Source organism: Pristis pectinata, chromosome 9 (assembly GCF_009764475.1).
Source record: "Pristis pectinata isolate sPriPec2 chromosome 9, sPriPec2.1.pri, whole genome shotgun sequence".
Classification (NCBI taxonomy): Eukaryota; Metazoa; Chordata; class Chondrichthyes; order Rhinopristiformes; family Pristidae; genus Pristis; species Pristis pectinata.
In genome coordinates this window covers 72,932,853-72,958,095 of record NC_067413.1, presented here as the reverse complement: position 1 = coordinate 72,958,095, position 25,243 = coordinate 72,932,853, and the positions used below count along the sequence as shown (strand labels likewise).

The 25,243-nt window shown below is 38.9% G+C and overlaps 1 protein-coding gene across 6 annotated transcripts in view; it reads right to left on the bottom strand.

The window, feature by feature from the left end:
• The window catches only part of LOC127574371 (regulator of G-protein signaling 20-like), a 73,458-nt gene extending 48,585 nt beyond the window's left edge, over positions 1-24,873 (bottom strand). For 2 of the 6 annotated variants that reach the window (XM_052023332.1, XM_052023330.1), the window contains exon 1: positions 24,622-24,873. The gene's annotated coding sequence lies outside the window, so the exon portion shown is untranslated. Of the gene's footprint in view, positions 1-21,733; positions 21,789-22,958; positions 23,040-24,621 lie in introns of those variants that run through there. The other 4 variants (XM_052023329.1, XM_052023334.1, XM_052023333.1 and 1 more) reach the window with 3 other exon arrangements.
• Between the last annotated feature and the right edge of the window lie 370 nt (positions 24,874-25,243).

Sequence of the window (25,243 nt, the reverse complement as noted above, 5' to 3'; positions counted from 1 at the left end):
ACATCTGTGATTATCAAATTATATTTTACAGAAACTTGATCTGTAACCTAACTAATGTAACTTTAAGTGCAATTTCAGTCTAATTTTGCCAAGACACCAGATCGTTCCTAATTTTTAGTACTAATCCCGGACAGCACAGTTATTGCGAGTCTATTTATATTGGTGTAGTTTGGAATGTAACACCTATGAAAATAAACAGGTTCATTTGGAGTATCCAGCACCATCTAGAATGGCAATCAGTGCAGGTCCTGCCAATACCTAATGCAGTTTAATGCACTAGTCAGATTATTCCTTCACTAATTGATATAAGTACTGCAGCACACACCACTAAGACAAGCACTGCTGAAGACGTTAGGTGCTCCTGTTTTTTTCTGAATACGACTGGCTGCAAGAAAGACACTGAATGTACCCCAGTTTCAAAGATCATGACTTCAACATCCTTGTGGAAGCATTATGATCTTCACATCAGGAGTGTCAGGATACCAGGCAGATCAGATGTTAAGAGAAGGTGGTTAGGGCTGGCAGCTGGAATCCCCTTCTGGAATGAATCCCCCTAAAGCTGAAAGTAATGCTGGAATAAATTCACGACCTGACAAGATATATCGAGGTGTGTATTCTAACTCCTGGAACTGCACGTCATACACAATGCCTTCAATTGCAACCTTCAGAACTGTCAGACATCAATATATACACACACACACACACACACACACACACACACACACACACACACACACACACACACACACACACACACACACACACACACACACACACACACACACACAAAACATGGAAGCTGTAGTATATCTTTAAGCACGGACCTTCTGTTCTCTGTGTATTTATGACACTTGAACTTTCAAGTAAAATTGCTTGATTGATGCATTGAACAAAATGGAATTCAAGAAAGCTAGAGAATTTCTTTCATGATAAACTACCAGTACAACTGGGGTCCATAGTCAGAGAGCCATAGCAAAGAACCACGCTGCAAAACCAATGCTGATCATATTGCTGAGAACGGTTCAATCAGTTGCTTTTGTTGTAAAGGCCATCACATTCCACAATCCATTCAGTTTAGAACAGTCAAATGTGTCAGTTGCCTAAAGGAAGGTTATATTTCAATGTACTGCAGGCCCAAGGCTGAGGCTAATAAAACCATCACTTGAAAAGGGTGCGATATGGACATGGAGCAAGAATTAACAAAGTGCATATGATAAATGCCAGAAAGGATTCGTAAGTGAAGCTCTCCTTCATCATTGCAATGCCACACATGAGTGGAAGTCAGCATGTAATGTGCTAAGTTATGGTGTTGGTGCAGTATTAGGCCACATGATGGACAATGAGGAAGAGAAACCCATTTGCTTCTTGCACTCTCACCTTGGTATGAATGCAGCTTTGCACAAATTGAGAAGAAAACACTTAAAATATTGTTTTGAGTCAGTTTTTACTTGATAAATATTTTACTGTAATAACATAAACAACTACGAGTGGTCTCAAATCAGTGATACCTACTCTGGCAACATCAAGGTTGCAAATTTGGCCAATCCTTTTACTTACAAAATTGAGTACAGGGATTCCAAGCAGAATTTCACTGAGGACATTCTGTCATGGCTTCTGCAAAAGAACTCTGATGTTGCAAGGTATAATGGGCTCCACATTAAGTGCAGGTTGATAACAGTCCAATGATTGTGTCTGAAGTCAGAGACACGGAAAGACTCGGTGCTGAAAAGGGCCTATTTACAGATGCTGAAAGGACAGATAGAATTTGACCAGTGTACAGATATCAGAATGAGCTGTCATGTGAGCAAGAGTGCATCAAGTGGGGTCAAAGTAGTTACCACTAATCCTTGCTATAAAAACACATGACCCTGAAACCAATTATAAGAAGCTTTGATTACTGGTCCTGTCTGTTCAGTGACCTTGAATCATCAGTAACCAATGTAGTATTTGCTAACATTACAGGAACAAGCTATCAACAACTCCTTTACAGTCATGGTTATGGCCTACTAGAGAGTACATATAGACTTTTGTGATAAAGAAAATTATAACTTCCTGTTACTGATCAATAGTCACTGAAAGTGGATTGAAGGGAAACACATGGGTTCATGTACTGCATCTGAACATACTATGGATGAGTTGAGGTCTTTTTGTGTCTGTCATGAGCTACCTGAAGGATTTGTTTCTGACAATGGCTTTCGGTTTTGATCTACTCTGCCAATTTTGCAAAATGGAATGGTATCAAACATACTCTATTCCTTCACATCCTTCAAATGTAGCAGTTGAGAAGTCAGCCAAAATTGTTAAAGAAGTTCTCAAGAAACAAGCATTACAGGGACTCAATGTTTGACATGAGGCATCATTTGGCCAACTTCTTGCTGAAGTATAAAGCAACAGATTGAGAATATTCTTGTACGTAGCTAATTCAAATTTGGCTTCTGGAATTGAGCAAAAGCAGCTGAGTCAAAAATATCACTATGATACTAATCACAATGAACGCACTTTCAATTGAAATTAGTGTTTGTCTTCTTAGCTCACTTAGTAGGAGGTAGGAGTTCACATAAGTAGGAAGTAGGAACAATGTTGAAGTTTTGTGGAACCAAGAGATATTTTATTGAAATAGGTGACAAAATCTGAAGTGCATCATAAGATGAATGAAGTCCAGTTGACGAACCACTCAATTATGTAGTTGTGTCCTAGCTGGTTCCAGTGCAGACTTTAGGACATTAAGTACCAAATCTAAGTAGCTCTGGCAAAGAAGCAAACCTGTAAGGAGATCAGGAAGACGACAAAGGAACATTTACTAGACTGGATTTATGGTTGTGGTTCATTAAATGTGTACTTTGAAGTTACTTGTACCTCATTGCTGAAAATGTAAAATGATTAAAACATCTCTCAAAAAAAACAAGAGCAGTGTAGTGTAACTTTAATGGAATACTTCCTCTTACAGGTGTCTCCAGATGAATTATGCATTACTTCTAAGTGAGATTTTAAAAAAATACTAAATTTGTTTAAGTATTACAGTGAGCATTTACTGACTTCAGCTGCCGGCAGTGAAACATAGCAAACTTCTATCTATCAAGTACTCAGATTTCCCAAACAGGTCCTCCCCAGCTTACAAATGCCCGACTTATGTACAGCCCGTACATACGAACAAGCATTTGGGAGACCAGCGGTATGTATTTGCTGGCTGCTGTGGGGTTGCTCTGCCACCTGGTTACTCAGTTTGCGGCCGCATTTGCGACTTACAAACTATCCGGGTTATGAACAATTCACAGGAATGGAGCCCTGTTGTAATCTGGGGATGACCTATATGCAAATTCCCAACAGGCTGCCCATATTTCCACAGGAACACACTGTTGACAAATGCACACCAAGTTACTGGTTTGCACTCTTACTGGGTTAAGCTATGCAGTGGGGAGAAAAATTCATAAAATCTATCATAAAACGCTGTAGTTTTATACCTTGTGAAATTATCTAAGTGGAAAATTACTGAACAAAAAAAAACAACAATGTGGAGTTTGAGAAAATGAACAGTTTCAAATCTTTTGCACTTCATAGAACCCAGTTCATCATTAGCTCCAGTTGTTTTTTCATTCATAAAAGGAACCTCCCTCCTGAAACATCTGTCCCTCATAGTTTTAATAATACATCAAGAAGTTAGGAACCTAAATGTACAATAAAAATTTTCAAATTACTGAAAATGAAGATTGTTGTTATTCTTATAGATTCTTCATTGTAGTCAATTTGAATAAATGCAGAAATACATCAGCTTTTATTAAGTTATGCATGCTTGGTAAACAGGTCAATATAATAATCAATATAATATATAACAACATAAATCTCCTTGTAATCTAATACCTTACAATAATACTCTTACAACAAAACAATTAATAAGTATGTAGTCAAGTACTATATGTGTAGTTTATTGCAAACCCAGTTTTACTCATCGGTTCACTATTTTCCCCAATAAACTCTATATTGTACAACATCCAAAAAGATGCTTCACCTGTGGTGGTGACTCACTGTTTATTCATAAATGTGACAGGCAGATTACTCAGGAGAACTGCAGTCTTAGCTGTTGAAAGCTTCTTACTGAAACCAGCATGATAGAAAATAAAATATACTTGGAAGCACAATTCTGATTTTTATTTCAGGAATGCAAAATGCACAAGTGACACCTTTCTTTGATTGGAATAAAAGTCAGTACAAAAGATGATTGTTCAGATTTTGAGATTATTTTTAAAAAGGAGTAGCTGCAATGTGGAAAAGATTATTTCCTTCTCTGGGGGAAAACATTTGTCACAGTTTTACCCAAGATTACCATAATTCTATGATAAATACAGCATGGGATATATAGAGATTGCATTTACCAAAACTATATATTGAGCCTGAAAATAATCACTAAATGCAGTCAACAAGGTGATTTGATTTAATTCTCTTACTTCTGACTATCAAAAACCTCAAAGTTTTTTCTGAATGATCAGGCAACTATTGACAATTTTTTAATGCTTCTCAATCTTGCAGAGATCTATCTTTTAATTTATCAATTCTTGTAGACAAATGTTCCAGCAGTCCCAAACATTATTATCAATGGACCAGGGTACTGCAAACTGCCAGACACTCTAGATTTCATGATGGGAAGGCTTAAGATCTCTCCTCTTAAGAGCTTGGATTTGTTTGTACACTACTATGCACATTTTGACCTGTTGAAACTCCCAAAGCAAACCCAGCAACCCCCACTCTCTTTCCTACAATTACCATCTCTAAATTATTCTCTTCATATCACATAATTAGAAGTTATTTGGCATGCATATGTTTTACATGACTCTATGTTCACAATATTTACCCAATACTTCCATTGAATTTTGTCTTTATCTTCCCAAGAGTAGCGATAAATTTCTGGATAATTAATTACTTTTAAATTCAAGAACAATAAATAGATTATTTCTGACAAATGGGACTGGAAATTTATTCAAACAACTCCAAAAACTAAACGATGTTTTGGTGTTGAAAATTGGGTTAACCCAGAGTTGAATATGTTTGAGCACATTTTTGGCTACCTCAACACCTAAATGGAAATCTTCCTCGTTTTTCAACAGGATTATCAGTCTCCCTTCCACCTTTTTTTCAGGCTTAAAACAGTCACAAGTGAAGGCAACATAAATGCAAGATGAAAAATACATCTGAAGTGAAATTTTCAACCTCACTGGTCAGAAAAAAATAATTGTTCTCATTTAATCACAGTAGAACTGTTACTGACCCTATTTGCAATTTAAAGGGCCAATGATCCAACAGCATTTTTTGTTCTCACTGAGATATGGGGTTGCCTTTAAACTCAAGCATAACCTCAAGTGTGCCTTGGTTCTCAGCTTCTTAGTCTCAGGATCATTCTCGGCTGCTGTTGCTGATCTCTGCCACATCTCAGTCTGCTGCATTAGGGAGGTCACCCAAACTCCATACTGAAGGAGAGAAGGCAGGAGATTTGCCTGCATTAGGGGCTTCCCTGAGATGCACTCACATCCATACAGAGAACTTCACTGAAAATTCCTGGCAGAACTAACTTTGTGTATCTGTATCTTACTGACTCCTTAAGCAAAGATGTCTCTTAGAACATAGAACAATACAGCACAATATGGGCCCTTTGGCCCATGATGTGCCAACCTACATAAACCTGCTCTATGATCAATCTAACCCTTCCCTCCTACACACCCCATAACCCTCCATTTTTCTTACATCCATGTGCCTATTTAAGAGTCTTTTAAATGCCCCTATTGCATCAGCCTCTATCGCCACCCCCAGCAGTGCATTCCAAACACCCACCACTCTCTGTGTAAAAAAACCTGCCGCTGACATCTCCCCTGAACTTTCCTCCTCTCACCTTAAACTGATGTCCTCCTGACCCACTGGAACACAATCTCTCAAATACCAACCCCCAATTATTGGCAGAGTCAATTCATCACTGGTAACAGTCTTCAATAGCTGGACAGCATTGCTTGTACAGTGGTATTTCCCTTTAAGAGCTGCATGCAAAGATCACATATGCCACATTATATCATGAATTCTGCAGCCCCCAGAACACTCTATGCAAAAGGTGCACTTCACTGTGTGTTTCGATGTACATGTGACCAATAAAGATCTTATCTTAACCTGCAACAGATCATTAGGAAACATTGTACTGAAACCAACAATGTCATTTTCAGCTGCCATTGGACAGGGAACCTTTATTAAGGTGAGCCACAGCACTGATTTAATGCCAAACAAAGGGGACTGTGTATTTTCTGAGCCACAGTCTTCCCCTTGTCACTCAGCCAATCATTTCTAGATTTGTGCCTGGGACTTGGATTATAGCTTTATTTGCTGTGATAAACCAATGTTGCATTTAGTGCTGATGTGAAACACCCAAGATATTGAAAAACCAGGAAAATTTACCTTTAAGATTCATTACAGTGGTTCTTTCCTTACTGCAAACAGTGCAGTTCCCAACATCAGCTGCCTACAGAGATTCTTGCCACTAGGAGTCATAAGGAAGTAGGCTTAAAGAACTCTTTCCATTGCCACCTCACTACAATGGCATAAAAGGCTGCCATGGAGGTAAGGGAAAACAGTGTGGAAGAAGGAACACTTGTCTTCATTAAGTGTGGCCTCACCCCTTTTCCAATCTCATAGTCCTCCTCACAGATCGAGTCGCATGCTGCGAGTGGTCACGTGCCACTCCAAGGCATGGTCTCAATATTCAGAAAGAGACTGTGAATCATTTTCTAAGTCTCCGATAAGCACTGTGAGACCAAGCAATGATGTAACAAATATGTGCAATATTGAAAATCTGGCATGTCTATGTAGATGATACATCCATGTCCCAACAGAACCCTTCCATTCAGCTCGTGCTGCAGAGTTTGTTCCATAATTTGCTGGGAGTTGTAAACGGAGGCTGTAGGTCACACACTATCGCTACAATTCCTGTTGGTAAGGCAGGGATGAGCATCAAGTATGTTGTTATTGTTATCACTAATGTGAATGATGGCTGAATAGTATCAGTCTCGCTAAGGTAAATTGTGCTCAGAAGTGCCCAGTAAAACTTCCTGATAGATTGGGACCTTCACCAAAGTTAGTCATTATCAAATTAAAACATGTACAAAATAGTTTTTATGTGCAATTTGCACATGGAAAAGTGGCACCACATGCTCCAGTTTTTAGGCAAGGATGCCCAGAGCACTACTCCATTCTGTCCACTGCAATTGTGAATATTGGAGGAAGTTAGATGTGGAAAGTATGGTTTCCCTCATCTCCTGAAGGGATTTTTGGTTTTTGCACTGAATTCAGTTTTTCCTTATCTAATCAATCTATTATTTTCAGTAACAAAACTCAATTCCAGTTGAGACATTCTCAAGCTCTATTAGAAGTTTCCATGCTCCTATCATTGTGACATTCAATTTCTGTTTCTTTAGATCCAAATATTATAAAACTTAGCAGGAACTCACTTTCCATCTCTCCCACATTTCAACAGAAGTTCCAAATAGAAGGATAAACCACATGAATAATAAGGTAAAAAGAATGCAGAAGATTATATACCCAAGGTGCAACATTTCCATATATTTTTATCTGGAATGATTGTTTTCACATTTAATTAACAAAGGAAATAAATAGAGTCCCATTACTTCCCTTTGTTCTCTGAACAGTTCCTTCTTTCGTTAACCAATGGAGACCAACTTAATATCTACAAAATACAGACGACTCCCACATTACAGTTGTTCAGGAAATGGAAATTTGCCCCTACAGAATTCACAAATCAATACACAAAAACTTGAGATCTAGAATAACATTCCCTCTCACTTGAAATTTGTGAAAAAAGTAAATAAAAAAAAACATTATTTTTTTTAACTGACATTTCTTTACGCATACGCAGATGACGCGGCTTCATGGTAAGGAAAATCACAATATAGACCCGTTTTCTAGAACACAACCCCTCCCCCCCCATAACACAAGGAGCGCCTATAATTGGCATTTGGTTAAATGCTATGTGTTGCACTCTTTGGAAACTATGCAATAGTTATCTCATATTCCAGATCCCATTTATGGAAACTCATCCGTGAATCCATTCATCCATTTGCCCATTCTCATCACTTGACAGGAACCAATAGCTCCCATGAATTTGCAATCTTTCTTGTTTTAAAGATTGAGATGCAGGTTGAATTCAGATATTGCTGATCTACATCTGCAAAATCCAGGTGACCCCTGCGTTACGGCAGTTCAGGTAAAGGAGAATCACCCTTAGAGAACTTGTAGCCTTTCCATTACTCACAACGTACATCAGGAGTGTATGGAATACTCTCCACTCCCCTGGATGAGTGCAACCTAACAACAATCGAGAAGCTCTAGACTATCCAGGACAAAGCAGCCTGTTTGCTTGGTAACCCATCCACATCCCTTAAGCTCACCAGCATCGTACTTGTGGCTTAGTGTGCACTATCTATAAAATGTACTGCAGTTACTCACCTAGGTTACTACCCCATAAAGCAGTGACCTCTACCACCGACTAGGACAAGGATAACAGGAGCATGGAAATGCTGCCATCTGCAGGCTCCCCTCTCAATCACACACCATCCCAATTTGTTAATATATCTCCATTCCTCTATTCTAATAGAGTGCAATATCATGCCATTCCCTACCCAATGGTATTGTTGGAGAACCTTCTCCAAAAGAATTGGAAAAGTTCAAAGTAAACACTCATCACCATCTGCTCATGAACTATTTGGGAAGGGCAATCAACACTGACCTTGTTATTGACACCAAAATCCCCAAAAATGAAAAAAATGTTGGAATGTCACAAAAATGTTGGAATCCATTATAAAGTGATAACAAGGCACTTTGAAAAGCAAAAACAAAGACAATTAAACAGAATCAATGTGGTTTTATGAAAGTGAAATTGTGTTTAAAAGACACATCAGAGACTTTTGAGTAGCAGGATAAATAAAGGAGACCCAGTGGATGTAGTTTATTAATACTTCCAAAAAAATGTCATGAAATGCCACATAAAAGATTACTGTACAAGATGTGAGTTCATGGGGTTGATGTTAATATATTATTGTAGACAGAGGATTGGTTAACAGAAAACAAAAGACAAGATAAATGGGCTGTTTTCAACTTGGTGCCTCTTAGATTCCAGACTTTGTTTTAGGGAATGCAACTGAGGAAGTGGAAAAGCTGGCAGTGAGAGAGCATACTGGAAGCAGCAATCATAATTTAGTTAGATTTAACTTGGCTATAGAAAACAGCAAGATAGACAAGGTGTAATTGTTCTAAATTGGGACAAAGCTAATTTTGATAGACTTGGAGACACAAGAGACTGTAGATGCTGGAATCTGGAGCAAAAGCAAACTGCTGGAGGAACTCATTGGGTGAAATGGCATCTGTGGGGGGAAAGGAACTGATGCAGGGTGTTGACCTGAAACTGGTGCTTGACCCCCTGTGTACCTCCAGCAGTTTGTTTTTAATAGATTGAGATTTGAATTCATAAAAGTGGATAAGAGATAGCTACTTGAAGGTGAGTGCAGTGGGATGCATTTGAGAGATAACGAAGATTTGAAATAATATGTTCTTATTAATAAAAGGAAGTTCCCAATTCTAGATCCCTATAAATATTCAGGGACATACAAGCAGAATGAAGCAAAAATAATGAGAAACTTATGACTAATACTGAGAGTTCAACACCACAAAAGACCTAAAGGTGTATAGGAAGTGCCGGGGTGAAATTAAAAAAGAAATCAGGAAGGCAAAGAGAGAGCATGAAGAAATATTGGCAGGTAAAAACACAAAATCCCTAAACTGTCCTACAAACATCTGAAGAGAAGAGGAATTAGAAAAGAGCTCATGACCTTAGCATTCAAAAGGCAGCCTAAGTACAGAGGCAGATGTGTCAAGTACTAAATAAATGCATTACATCTGTCTTCCAAAGAGGGGGTATTATAGCACTGACATTAAGGAAGAAGAATGTGAAGTACTGGAAATTGTCCTCTGTATCATTCCATGGTACCAGCCCCATGATTCAGCACTGAGGAATCTTATAAAGAAAGAGCTGCCAAATTTCAGGCTATAGCTGACTTTTATTGCATGAAGTTGCAGATGAGCTTTCGGCAGATGGCACAGCTGATCATCTGCTTCTCTGTTCATCCAAATCTCAAGAAGACAAATGGTTATGCCGTTGCCTGGAGTAATGACAAGTGAAATCCTGCTGTATGTGGTTAATCTGACTAAGCTTGCACTTGACCCCTAAACATGTCTTTTTCATGCTGCACTACCTAGCCCACGATATAATACGACTATGGTGCTTCTGAAATGCCACTAAATATGATAATTAGATTTTCACTAAATCTAAAATACTATTGGGATCTTTTGCCATAGCTACCTTTGGAGAGAAAAGCCTCCATTGATGAAAAGGTCTTCAACCTGAAACATTAACTCTGTTTCTCTTCCAACATATGCAGACTACTTGAGTTTCCAGCATTTTCTGTTTTTATTTTAGATTTCAAGCATCTGCAGGTTTTTTTTGATATTCAAACCTCCACTAATTTTTCAACCAAGATTATATTATTTCAGTTTACAAATGTGGATTTGTGGATCCTATTGGGAAGATACAGAGCAGCTATTAGAGAATCTCACCTGCTTGGCATTTCTCTACTGGACTCTTCTTCTTCCAGAACTGAAGAAATGACCCAAGAACACCAATTTTCCCATTCAATTAACTTTGCAGCAACTTCCACCTGAACTTGTCCATCCAAAGGGATGTTGGCTACTAGCTATCCTTGACAGGGCTTGCACTTGATGGCTTGCATACTACTATCTAAAAAAAAAAGATGGGCAATATGTCCTCACCACCTTTTTTGTACCGGAGAAACCTCTTCTTTAGGTGGTATCTACAGTTATCATCCCCAAGTTTGACAGGAAATCCAATGGGACCACAATTATACAGAGATCAATCAGCATTGACATGTGCCAAATTCATCACCGTGTTGATTTCCTTGTTCTCCAATGGGGGCACAACAGAGGGGGGTTTTGTAACCAGAGATTTCCAGTGAGTTTTTGATTCCAAACTTCTTATTTGGAAATAAATCTTTTCTATTATTTGTAATTGAAATCAACAGCTATTGAAAGATTGTTGTTCAATGATCATTTGTCTCCAATTAAGTCTTTAATACAGCTTTTCCTAGACATAACATTCACTCATGGAATTATCCTCAGATTTAATTCCCAAATTAACTATTTTTTCAAACTACTTTCAACTATTTAATAGCCCCAAAATTATGATTTTTCAGCTCACAAATATCCCCTTTTTCAGTTTAGCAGACCTGCTGAGTGTTTCCAGCAGTTTCTGTTTTTAACTTCAGTTCAAAAGTTTAATAAATTAAATAGAATATTATTTAAACTTAGGTGTTTTATTCTGTCTGAAAATTATTTATTATCAGTGAATAATACTTGATAATGATTTAACTATGTTAGCTTAAGTTGAATACTTTTACTTTTAAATCAGCTATTCTGTTGAATTCCACTATATAATATAGATAGATAGATAGATAGATAGATAGATAGATAGATAGATAGATAGATAGATAGATAGATAGATAGATAGATAGATAGATAGATAGATAGATAGATAGGCAGGCAGGCAGACGTGTGGAATTCTGTTTTATATTTCAATAAATTGATTTCTGAGGAACACCGCTGATTTTGAGGTTCAGGAGAACTGTACTCCTTTATAAATTGATTTCATGTAGAACGATCGTCTCACTACAATGTTATGATTTTACTCCCAAGAGTAATTTTATGTTAAGGAAAGCTTTACATCCTGCTAAATGTTACTTCAGTCAGGTAAATTATTATTGAATTTTTCCCTATAAAATAATAGTGGCTATAGTATTCCCACAGGATAATTAAGTAATACTGAATGAAAAGCCTTGGCCAAGAAGTTTGGCAGAACAACAAGTCTAAATATGATACACCAATGAGTATAAAAGAGTCTCTAGTGTGCTGAGAGATTGATGCACTCCGTATTTGTACCACTTTATTAGACAACAATATAATTTGTTGCTTGTTTTCCACTAAGTTTGTATTTTATATTCACTTTCACCAAAGCATCAGCTTTCACAGAAAATTGCTTTCTGAAACTGAATTACATTGGACTTATTCTGTGATCAGCAATTGATTGTGTAATTGTTAATGTGTGACAAAAGAATAATACCAATTACAATAAAGATTGTAATTCTCATTGAAATAATTATACACAATACATTTCTTTAGAAGATCCTCTGTGTAAAAGAAAATGACCCTGTTGAAAGTCAGCCCAAGTTCAATTAATACTGTTTATTATTCAGAACTTTATGGTCCTGTTACTTAACGTGATTCAGGGGAGAGAGAATGGGACGGTGTGATAGGTGGCAGTTGGAAGAGAAGGGGACCTGGAAATCTTGAGGATGAGGAGCTCCTAATGAATTTCACAGCAGGACTTCATTATTGGTATGTTATTCTGTATCCTACCTGGCAACAGGAGATGATCGAAGATGAATGGAAGGAGGCCACAGTGAGAACAGTTGAAAAAGATTCGGGATTCAGGGTGGGGGAAAGGCATTGACACTGAAATCAGGAGGGAATTAGGGATAGAGGGGAACATTGGGAGTTGTAGCGGAGAGGGCTACCAGGAAGCACAGGTTTGGAGACTGCAAAAGGGTGGGATCAGCAGACCATCAGGCCTGAAGGTCAAGAGCACCAACAGATTACAGGACAGGCGGTTTGGAAACTGGGATTGGAATGGGGATGAGGATGGGGACAGCTAAGAGTCAGTTCTGATCAGCAGAATGATCAAGGGACTGGCAGAAGTATTCCTATTTCCTCTTGGCCCTCAAAAAAAGAACTTCTGCAGTCAGTTGCTCCTAACTCTGTTTCTCAAACTCAGGGATATCTAGATGGCATTTGTTAAATTAAATTCAGGCTCCCAAGTGCACTGTGGGATCTGATTAAGATATGATAATGATTGAAATATAATAATTATTTCTCTCCAAGGCTGGAAACAGGAACACCATCTCCTCCAGGGCAACAAGGGAAGGACAACAGAGTAAAAATAATTCCAAAACTGTGTAATCCTGTGCACAGAATACAAAGAAGCTATCACTCCCCAGCAGCAAGGCAAAGTGTCCCAAATATACATCTCCCTCAATCTACTGATGCACATTCTTTGAGATTATGGGAACTCTTCAGAGGGATTATGTACTGATGTCAGTAACCAATGAAGAATGGAGACTTTTTCTTCCACTCATCAGCAAATGCCTGTAATGACTTCTAGCTCACATGCCTGCCACATACACTATGAACTTGTCCTGTAAGACTGTAGCTTTAGCTATTTATGATAGATAACAATGATCATTCAGAATTTTAAGTCACAGGTTAGCCTAACACAATTGAATATTAACAGATGATATAATCTGCTAAAAGGCAAAAAAAAAAAATTGAAAGAAAACGTTAGTGTCATGTGAAATTGGACACTGGAGCAAATTCTTATAAAAAGGAAGTTAATTTTACTGAACTCTATAATGAATAGCTTATTCTCAACAGGATTGGCAAATATTCAGCATGACATAGTTATGGGCGATCAGAATGGATCATCACCTATTAAAAACACCTGTTCATGGTGAGAAATGGGAAGAGGCCGAGAATTCGTTCTGAGACACAAGAGATTCTGCAGATGCATAAATCTGGAGCAACACACACAAAATGCTGGAGGAACTCAGCAGGTCAGGCAGCATTTATGGAGGTAAATAAACAGTCGACGTTTCAGGTCGAGACCCTTCATCAGGACCGGAAAGGAAGAGGGCAGAAACCAGAATAAGAAGGTGGGGGGAGGGGGAGGAGCCCAGGTTGGCAGATGATAGGTGAGTCCAGGTGAGAGGGGGAAACCTCTTGTGATTCCAGTATCTGCAGAATCTCTTGTCCGAAATGTCAACTGTTTATTTCTCTCCATAAATGCTGCCTGACCTGCTGAGTTCATTCAGTATTTTGTGTGTGTTGCTCCAGATTTATGCATCTGCAGAATCTCTTGTCATCTATTCCACATCTCCTTCCCTTTATTCCATGGTCCACTGCCCTCTCCTACCATAATTCCTTCTTCTTCAGCCCTTTGCCTTTTCTACCTATCACCTCTCAGCTTCTTACATCTCCCCCCCCTCCCCACCCACTAACCCCCTCCTTCCCACCTGGACTCACCTATCACCTGCCAGCCGGTGCTCCTCCCACTCCACTGACCTCCTTATTCTGGCTTCTGCCCTCTTCCTTTCCAGTCCTAATGAAGGGTCTTGACCCTAAACATTGACTGCTTATTTCCTTCCATAGATGCTGCCTGACCTGCTAGGTTCCTCCAGCATTTTGTGAGAATTTACTCTGAGATGTTTTGGTTGCAATAATTCACCTCTCTCAGGATATTCACATGAAAGAGCCCAGAATCCTAAAACCTATTCACAGAAAGAGGTGGCCCAGTGAGAAACCTTTCATTTTAGTATGGAATTTACTATGAATACAGTTATCCAATTAGAATTAATCAAAAATAAATATAACATTCCTTGATATAATTCATTCAGGATCAGATTATAAATTTACTCAATAAGCTGCTGATTACTGACTGAAAGTTTCCTGCTTCCTGCAACTATTGAATATAACCATAAAAAGTGCATTCCTGTTTCTGTTTAGGAAATTATAATATTATTATATTAAATTATTTTTCAAAGGATAAGTAAAAAGGCTTCTGTATCCATCTAATGTCATGAGTCTGATAGAATTCTCTCCACTTGCCTGGATGAGAACTGCTCCAATAACACTCAAGACACTCGACACCAGCCAGGACAAAGCAGCTCGCTTGATTTATACCTCGTTTATACCCCTAAACATTGATTCCCTCCATCTGTAGCATACATGGCTGCAATGTGTGCTAGCTACAAAATGTGTAGCATTTACTTACCAAGGCTGCTCCAACAGCACCTCCCAAATTCATCAGGATAAGGGCAACATACTTTGGACCACCACCAGATTTCTCCAAGTCACACACCATCCCAACGTGGCAATATATATTGCTGTTCCTTCATCATCACTGATCTAAATTTTGGAACTCCTTGTCCAATGGTAGTGTGGAGTACTTCCACCAGAAGGACTGCATGAATTCCAAGAGTTAGCTCACCACTACCTTCTCAAGGATAATTAGAGATGCAGAATAAAAACTGGCTCCACCACGAATGTCCTCATGCCAAAAAAGAATTAATTAAAAAAGCATAAAATCACATTATCAACCAAAATTATTTATTATACATATTTTAAGTAGACTGATGTTCTGGTTTAAAGTAGTCAACAATTAGGCAGACCAAAGGTAATTTAAGAAAGCAAGTCCTGTACAAAACTTCCATAGCTCTGTAATACATATCCCATTAAATTCTTCCCAAAGCATCTACTTTTGACACCGGAGAGCCTATTTACATTTTCACAACTCATCCTTCTAACACCAGGGATCAGACTTATTACTCTCTCCTGCAACAACATGAAGATCTCATTGTTCTCTTCCCCATGCTGCTGCATCGGGAACTGACACCATAGTTGGGGTTTGACATCTGACCAGAGCACTGTAAGAAGTGGGATTTCATCAACTGGGAATATAATCCATTGTGTTTGCTTTACTTATTACAGTCTCATGTTATTTGGACATGTAAGTAAATTCTGACAAGCTACTTTCCCATTTTTCTCTTAGTTACTTCTAACCAGGAGTTAGGAGTTAGGAACCAGGAGTCTCCAATAGGAGTTTGGAGACAGTGCTCCTCGTCTTTGTCCTGCATTTAATGAGATTATGACTGATCTGTACACCTGCCTTTGCCTTAATATTTTTCATAAACAGAAATCTACCAATCACAAAATTAAAAATGAATAATTGACCCAATTGCCATCTTTGCATGTAGAAAGTATTTCTCAACTTCATTCTTGAGAAGCTTGGTTCTAGTTATAGACTACAACCTCCCATCCTAGATTTGCCAACCAACAAAAAGTGTATTTTTTCAGTTCCCCTTAAAATCTTGAAAACATTGATCCAATCACACCTTAATCCAACCTCCAGGAAGTACAATTCTGGAGAGTTGTCACCTCTCTTCGTAACTTAACCCTTAAAGTCAAAGTATTTTTCCGGTCAAGGCCAAAATATCTTTCCTGAGGTGTGCATCCAGAGCTGCTCACATCTCTAGATGAGGTCTAACAAGAACTTTGTCTAAAACTTAACCTCCTCTTTTATTCTAGTCCTCGAGATATAAGGATATGTATTCTATTAGTCTTTCTGATTATTTTCTATGCTTACCCGTGACACTTTAACAGCATAATTGGACTCCCAAGACTCTCTTAACCTCTACTGCTTCACACTTTACACCATTTAGAAAATACTCTGATCTTTTTGGCAGATGGCCTCATTGAAATCAATTTACTTAAACTATTATATCTCTTTGTAATTTTATATTTCCATCTACATGCTAACAATGACACCTGTCTCGTGTCATCAATAAATTTAAGTATGTAGCTCTTATTCTGTTATCTAAGTTATTGGTAAGTACAGTGAATGGTTGAAGCCCCTAAACAGATCTCTGTGGGATGCCTTAATGCAGCACCTCCTGCATTTTAGAGTACTCACAATTAATATCTGTATTCTCTGTGTCCTGCAGCTCATACAAATTTTCAGAGAGTCAAATAATTTACCTTCAGTTTCTTTAGCTTTAACTTCATTGTTAAAAGTCTACTTTGGAGATAATAGTGAATGCCTTTCAGAAATCCACATGCTTGGCAGCCACATACATCCTGCCTGATGAAGGGTCTCGACCTGAAACATCGACTGTTTATTTCCCTCCATCGATGCAGCCTGACCTGCTGAGTTCCTCCAGCATTTTGTGTATTTGCTCCAGTTTCCAGCATCTGCAGAATCTCCTGTGTCAGCCATATACATTCATTTGTTCACCTTTTCAAATAACTTAATCAGGTTCATTGGGTCTGATCCGCTATTTACAAATCCTTATCAAGTCGCTATGATCACATGAAAACTTGATTCATAATTATACTTACTAGTAATTTCCTCATAACTGGTGTACATTTGCATGGGAAATCTCAGAATCCATGCATTCTTAGTGTTACAAGGATGAGGTATGAAGAATTTGATTTATTACCGAGATACCTCTGAGATTACAGTTCATTATAGATTTATGCCATTTGCAAATATATCAAGCAAATCCCAAATAAATAAGTGGACTAAGAATAAAAGGATGAGGAACTACATCATTCACTCACTCAATCCAGTTCATTCTGAATCCATTAGCAACTGTTTTCTGACTAATTTCCCTTTACCAGTTACTCAGTCACGGCTCATTTTTGTTGGCCACTAGCAATTGGTAATAGAGTTGTTTGTATGGATTTCAATCAAGACCATTTGGATTTCCTAAGAATATTATATCACATGCCTTCCAGAGATCAATTTAAATGCTCTTTCTTCAAAAATGGCTGTTAAATTAGTCAAACAAAACTTTCTTCTTCAAAGGCCAAGTTAACTGCCTAGTTTTCTGGTCATTAATGTGAAACATTACCTCTGTTTCTCTCTCCACAGATGCTTTCAAAGCTGAGTATTTCAGTCTTTATTTATGACTGTCAATTAGTGTATTTTCCTATATCTATTTTCTATGTTGCTCCAGATTATTGATTCCTTTAATCTTATGATTGAGGTCTAGGCATGCTTGTACTAGACAAGCCCTCCTCGTACAACAAGATTTTTCTATGTACAGTCTCACAATATTTCTCAAATAATGGACAATGTTTTACAAATCTTCTTTTCTGTCAGTCTGTTGAGCTTACTTACAACTTCTGATCTGGCAACATGTTGTTTGATGTTGGACATGACTGAACACTTAACTAAAAACAGAAAATGCTGGAAATATTCAACAGGTCTCTGAGGAGAGAGAAATAGAGTTAATGGGTTCACATTGATGATTTTTCATGAACAATGGGGAAAAATTAGAAATGAAACAAATTTAAAGTGGAGAAGTGGGGTGGGGGTAGGCACAGAGAACTAAGTAAAGGTTTGTGATAGGGTAGAAAGACAGGAGAGATCGGGATAAAAGTGGTGGCTTAAAGAAGGTGGTAAAGGCTGGTGAATGGAAAAAATCTGTCTGGAGGAGGTGGTAGACTGAATGAGACAAACAAAATCTGAAGTAGCAGAGAAGAGAAAGAAAAATGACTGAATGCTGGAAATGTGATATGTAAGAGGAATGAAGAGCCCAAGTTACAGAGTTACAACATCCAGTAATAGAACTATGGCTGTGTGTTTTCTTTTTATAATAGTTGAAATGGTGGGAAAAAAAGCAAATGCATAGAAACAATCTGTTGGAAGAATGAATAAGACATGTTCCAGGTTTTAAAAATGCTACATGGAATATGATGCTTTTGTTAGTGCTGTGGGCACATGAATTTAAGTCACGGAAGGTCAACCAATCAAGGATATATGACTGTTAAGATAATGATTTACATTTGAGTAAGAAGCTTCATAAAATTCTTATATAAAGATTGCCCCTACTGAGTAACAGAAAAACATCTTGAAAGACCAAACAGCCCATTTTCTTTCCACCAGTCATTTTTTCTGCTGTTTGTTGAATTTCATTTGAAGGTAGCTCAATGAAAGAAATGGATTTAACATGATCCATTAGCAAGAACTACGACATAAGAATCCATTTCTGCACCAAGCATTTACTTTACTGAGATAAAAGGAAACTGCAATGTAATTTTCTGTCTAAATTTAGTAGCAAGATACTGGAAAAATAATGATCCAGATTCACTCAAAACCTGAATAGCACATGACTGGAAAACAAACTGAATAGTGATCTACCTAGAAATTAGAACATTTTTTTCAGACAATTAAATATATTTCAATATCCACAGGATTGGAGTAGAAAACTCAATCATAATTGTCTTGAAAAATAATTTTACTTCCAATCTTCTGAACTCCCTCTAACCTGATCCATGTTTTGAAAATTTATTCTGCCTTTTTGCATGCCTTCAAGATTTCTGACGAGCCTGCTATTTTCAGTCTTCAAGATTTGCATTTTGATGTCTGCATGAGTATTTTCAAAAATTCCTAACTAATTTGTGTGTTAAAATTCTTCTGCACTCCTTCCATTATCAATGCCTATCCTCTAAACATCTCTGAAAATGCAGCTATTCTCTCAGATCCACTGATCACGTCCATGTGTCAGAGTTTCACCATCACCATTTCAGGCTTTCTCTATTCCTCCAAGTAGATAAAACCCTTTATACCTATGAGGACCCTTTCCTTCATGACTTGCTAGTTTTATAGTTGTTTGTGTGGAAATTATTGGATTCTTGAATTTGCTGGTAGGTCTAATTTAGACTGCCAGAGGCATCCATTCAAATAAGGTGCAATATTCAATTATCTTGTAACAACAAGATGATGCAAAATAATTCTGGATCTTACAGGGGTCCATGTCCAGAAGCTTTTCAGCTTAACTAAGCATCATTATTTCCATAAGCCATTAAATAATGACAATTCAAAAATCAAACCAATAGTAGCACCACTGATATGCTATCCACACAGCTTTACCATTAAGTATGATGCAAAGAAAATAAATAAAACATTTTCCTGGAGGTGGTTTAAACTGTTATGTAAGGGCCTGAATCCTCAGTCATTTTCCACCTTTCTGCATTGAGGTAATTTCCCCAAGTGGAGATAGTAATGTAACTAAAAGCCTTCAAAAAACTGTAAAGTCAGAAGTTTGATCAACCAGATGGATGACACTTCTACCCCACAATACTTCTATTGGCAGAAGTTCTGATTTCAAACTCTCGACTTCACGACAATAACTATCCTCCATCCATCTTGTTTGAATTCTCCCATCGTCCTTGTATCTCAAAAATCTCACTTCCATAGAACTCAGAACCCTCCATTCACTTTTGAGTAGTCCCTTCATGTTTTTGCTGCAGTTTCCCTCATATTTTCCCCAATTTCCCTCCCACTTGCTACATACTTTAAATATCCTGTCAGTACATTTTATTTGTTTTCTACTGTCTCATTCAATAAAGCTGACAGATTTTCCACCCTGCAGGGGCAAAGTCAGTCCTCTTATTCTCAACCACCACTGAAAGTGATCACCTAATTTTACTCGCAGTGTAAGATGTGCATAGCTGAATATGCACCTATCAAATAAATAAGCTAAAGGTTGTCATGGTCTATAATCAATATTGCAGTATGTCAATAATTTATCTTATAAACTTTTCAGTTCCAATTGCACTGTAATTTCTCTGTTTCAGTGTGTGTGCAGCAGGTGGATTAATCCAGAAAATGCCAACTTCATATTAAATATGTGACAAAGTAGTATTTAGCCTACCGTGGCTGAAAACATAATAATAATGTAGCCATTAATATGTGTATTTTTTCACCCACCAAACTAATTGCCTTTCTAGAAAATCAAATAACTGCAAATGCTGGAAATCAGAAATAAAAACAGAAAATGATGGAAAGACTTCGCAAGTCAGGCAACACCTGTGGAAAAAGAAAAGGAGTTAACATTTCAGGTCAAAGACACTTCATCAATCTGAAACATTAACTGTTTCCATTTCCACAGGTGCTGGCTGACCTGCTGAGCCTTTCCAGCAGTTCCTCCCTTTCTGTCAGATCCATCTATAACAGCCTATTTGTCTAGCCTTACATTTGTTTCTCTTCATCTTTTCATCTATCCAAGGCCCAACACATTAAACTGGTTATCCAAAAATGCACTCTCTTAGTTTTCTGCTAACAAAGACCAATGGGCTGGAAACCTCTGAAAATGAGATGGCTAGGCAAAAGAAAAATGGTGAATTGCCTATTGGTGTGAAGGTGGCTGTTCATCTCCATCAGTCACACCTTTAAAATTAATAATATATTTCACCTACATTTATAAATATAACCTCAAATGGGTGAAGTGTAATTCATTATTTATTAGGTTTTGATTGTATGGATGCTGTTGTAGCCCACAGGGCAGGAATATATTGTAAAATTCACAGTATATTAATTACATAACCCCCATTTCCCCTGATATTTTAGCTATGGTTGACTGCTTTAGCAATGAAATAGGTAAATGGGCCAGTTTAAATGTGCGTTCATTACCGAAATTGTTATTCAATTATAATTTTAAAATTACAATTCATATGAATTTTATTTATCCTTGGCTGGAGTTAATTAAAAGAAAATATTTTTCCACCTCTTGAATGAGTGAATTATAGACTGCACATCATTATCTTACGGAAATGTGCAATAATCTCTTCCCCGATGTCCGTTATTCATTCTGACGGCCAAAGCAATCCTACTTTTCACCGATTTAACCTAGTATTTTGATTCACTGATTATAGTGACAATATATTATATTTGAAAACCGATTAATATACAGGTGTTGGTACAGCCAAAAAGCTTCGATTTTTGAAGATACGCACATTTATGCAGAGGTACACGGAGTCAGTCCCAATTTAATTTTGTCTGCTATACTATTTTACTAATGTTCTGTGTTTAATGCTGCCAGATAAGAAATGACAATGGGATTGTTCCGTCTTTTCCAATATTCTAGAGATCTAGAGTCGCAGTTTTCATGTCAAAGAGATACCTTAACCTCTATAAACCACAGACTTATGTCAGTTATAGTTATACCTGACAACAGCCTCCCGATCCACGGAAAGTTGGCCGTCAGATATCTCAGACCCGGTTGCTTCTTTCACGGAGTGTGACTTTGGCACTGTATACAATCCCCGCTTACTTCGATGTACTGAAAACAGAAGCCACTACCACATATAACGCTCTGTTCTGCGTTACATCAGCATGCCATTTCACCACTCGAATCAACTGTTTCAGCTGCGCACACTGGACACATAACGATGTTATAGTGGGGTATCTGAGAGCTGGCAATGAGCAACCGCAAAGCACTCCTCCCCCGGAATAAATTTCTGGGATCCTTACCACAACTTAAGTTACACTTTCGGTGGGTGCAGATTTCCCCTTAAGAATTGGCCGCAACAACTATTCAGATAAACAAGTTACGCTCCTTCTGGAATGACATATTTGCACCATCCTACCAGGTATTTGACAGGCTTGCGCTAATCGAAGGGCTCGGGACGCCAGTGTTTCCCCGTTTCCCACGGTTCGCTTCCCGCAAGTGCAAAGTGGGCAACCCAATGGAGCGCTGGAATATTTGTAATATTGCAGCAAGAGAGGAGGGGGGATAGGATCGAGATGATGTAACCACGTGAATTAGCAAAGCCGAGGAAACTGCGCTTCATATTTTTTTAAAAAAGGGGGAAATTGCTTCTCGCCATCCAAGACTGGAGAGGCCACTGATACCCCTTGTTCATTCTGGCGGGGCTTTCGCTCCAATGCAACAAGAAAAATCCGCCTGAGTGACTGCAAAATTCCCGGCTGAGCACACATTCGTTAACAAGCATCACGACCAGCCTCGATAAAACTGGGGATCATCTCTCACTGAGTTCACCGATGAGCCACATGCAGTGTGGGAGCCCCATGCTGCAGTCTGCACCCCACTGATGCCTGAGGTCTGGGTAGCCATGGGGGGAACCAACACAAGGACAAGGGAACGGCAACACACACACATACACAATCTCTGTGCCTCCCGGTGCAAGCACTGTAGGAGGCAGGGACGCTGCCCCCGTCGTCTCCTCCTGGGTTGAGCAGAGTGCAGGGGGAGCCCGGAGTGAGAGGGATTCCGCGCGGTCCCCACCCTCTCCTCGTCCACACGCTCTCCCTCTCTCAATATATACACGGCGCGGCTTTAAGTGATTCCTGTGTGTGGGGGGGGGGGGGGGGGGTGGGGGGAAGTGAGTGGGGGGGGGGGGCCGGTGGGGGTGGAGGAAGAGGTACTCACGGTCCGAGCATCAATCCCGCGAACTGCAGCCGATCCTCTGCCACCGATTCCAGCCGATTCCAGTGGGATCCTCGCCCAGGGGCCGCTCGCTGGCAGCGCCTGCGCATGCGTGCGGCTGGTTACAAATAAAAACGCTGGGATTTTATAGTAAAAATCCCCTTATGGCCCAGATCCGATTTCGAGGTTTTATTTTTCCTTCTCCATATTGTTTCCAAAATAAAGCACGCGATTTTTAAAAGAAAAATGTTACATTTTGCTTGTTGTGGCAATGCAAGCTGCAGCTTGTAAACTAAAACGCGGAATGTTTCCGCAAACCTGACCGGCTCTCTTTAAACCCAGCTATCGAGTCGGGGAATAAAATGGCAAATGAACCGTGAATGCCATAGAGCCCGATAAAAACTGCTCCAACTGCACTGGGAGATCCTCGCAACAGCGAGCTCCCTGTAGCATGCCCCTGGAAACTGCACACTGCATCTCTCTTAAGTTATGCCAAATTCTCCTTAGATTTCCCAACTGTGTACATTGCATCTTTGAGATGTCAGTGCAGATATTTAGAACCCAAGGGCTATGTGGAAACTTGAAGCAGCAATTTTCATCAAGTTCATCCCGATCTATTGCCAGGTGAATCAACTCTCACACAAGCATAAACAAACATGCGTTGAATCTCAAAGACCAACTGTATTTGGAAATGAAGAGCCTTGTTTATTATTAAACGATATGTCCATATTTAAACAGCTGTCTAAGGGGAGATTTTAACTACGGACAGAATCGAATTAGTTGTGATTATTTATATTTAAAAATTGCTAACAGCCAAAACCTATCGCACCATTTGTGTGGCGAGATCCCATTCTATTGTCACGTTTTGTTGATGTTGCTGCCTCTCCAAAATCAAAATATCTGCTTCACTGGAGCCTCCCTGCCATTTTCTACGGATAGCTCCGCAGCATTACACAAAACAGAGCAGGCGCCTGGTATCTGCCTTTTACTGCAGGATTCTTAATTTGATGACATCCTTTCACTTCTTTGTCAAATCGAAACTGAGAAATCACGACAGCACTACCAGAAAGCAGAGGACTTATAATGTAGCGAAATTACAGGCAAGTGGTCCATGGCAGCAGAGAGAAGGTGAGCACTTAGCAACCATAAAATGGGACGGTGAGGGAGATTCCGAGGGCGATTGCCATGACAAAATAATATACCTAAAATGATCGGACAAAAAATTGACCTCAAGCATAAAATAACACACTTCTCTTTCTTGAGTTGGCCAAGTTAGAATCCACCCCCCCCCCCCCCCCCCCCCCCACCGTTACAAGATACCGCAAAGCCCAGCCTGGGACTCTGATACCTAATACACTAACCTGCTGTCTATTGTGTCAGTCTATGTATGCAGATTTCTTCAATAAAAAAGCAAGAAAAATATATGCACAATACCTGGCATAAAGTTACGGTCCTGAGAGTTACAATCCGAAACAGAATACCAAACAAATATCAAATCAAATAACGGGTCAAATCTAATCATTGTATAAACCATGAGATGCAAAATCACTGGCTGATCCTATACTGTTGGTAGCAGTTCTTTAGACATCAAAATTAATGGAAGTTCATAAAGGAAATGATGACGAAAATAGTCCAGAAATGAAGAGATGTTTAATTCTGCACTCACCTCTGGTTTAATATATATCACTCGGCGAAAGCGCTCAGCACATGAATTCGCTTTAAGCTTACGGGTTTTTCTTTATGTTCACTCGTCGGTGTCAATGAACACGGGGTACCACTCCCAGAAGGTATCTTTCCTTTTTTAAAGAAAATATTTTTAGAGCGGGGATGGCACCACAGAAAAGCCAGATCATCCGGCAATAATGCGTCGTTGGAGAAATCGGACAAGAGAGAGCGTTATTGCCTGCGAGCTCGCCATATCCAGAGAAAGCTGTTCCTCCCACCTCCCCTTAGTCTTCAGCAGAATCGACCAGCATCACAGTAAAGTACATACCCAAGGAGCCTTTCCGTATCTGCCCAGTGAACACATTACCAATTCGAGCCCCAGCTATATGTCAACAATGCAACAGCTGGACGATCAATCAATAATAATTTATCAACATTATATTTCTAAACACATTCTAGTGTAAAACCGCAGCGTGCAAACGAACGCTGCATTGTACAGGAAGACGGGGAAGGTGTAGTTTATTTTTATTTTAAATCAGTTAAACTGGGGGGCTGATCGGATTGAAGTTCTCAGTGACCAATGGCCAGCGCCTCCAGCAGAGGAATCGCTATTTGTTTGGACT